The following is a 732-nucleotide window of genomic DNA, read 5'->3' as shown; positions in this document are numbered from 1 at the left end:
GTGTGTGTGTGTGTGTGTGTGTGTGTGTGTGTGTGTGTGTGTACGCATGCGTTCCATCTTTGTGTGGGCATGTACAAGATGAAAGGTGTTATATATTTATTTTAAATGTTTGAGTTCTGTACTTGTGAAATGCAAACTTTGAAAGAAGAGCAGCATTTATGGTTTAACTGATTACATTTTCCATGGCCAGTACTGATGTCAATTTGTTTTGTACTGAAGCAACTGAATATTTACATTTTGGAACAAGTGCTCAATATCCATTAAGCCGCCTGAATGAAATATTTTTATTTTTTCTATGATTTGTGTCAGGGAGAAAAGGACTCTGGAAAAGTATAATGACTCTGGAAAATAGGAAATAATGCACAACTGTATGTGTAAGCAAAGCGATAGAAGATAGACTGTTGTATGTAGCTGTTGTATGTATGTAGCGGACAATACAGTGTCACACACCACGATCAGTAACAGCAAATGGGATTTTAGCAGGTCTCTTACATGAATGTCAGGATTAATGTTGATGGTAAATAAATACACATTAATACATTGTCACCTTAATAAAGCAAGAACAAAAACAATTTGATTATTACAAGTCAATTTCTTCTCCATTACATGCCTATTCTATAATCTCTAAATCATAGATTGAAGAGTAGCTGGAGGGGAGCTATACATTAAATAACAGAAAAGGATTCTCCTGTCTTGTACTCTCTTATAACCCAATGCCTTGGGTCAGTGTTC

The sequence above is a fragment of the Etheostoma spectabile genome, chromosome 10, assembly GCF_008692095.1.
Source record: "Etheostoma spectabile isolate EspeVRDwgs_2016 chromosome 10, UIUC_Espe_1.0, whole genome shotgun sequence".
In the NCBI taxonomy this organism is placed as follows: domain Eukaryota; kingdom Metazoa; phylum Chordata; class Actinopteri; order Perciformes; family Percidae; genus Etheostoma; species Etheostoma spectabile.
Note: the sequence above shows the minus strand (reverse complement) of the source record.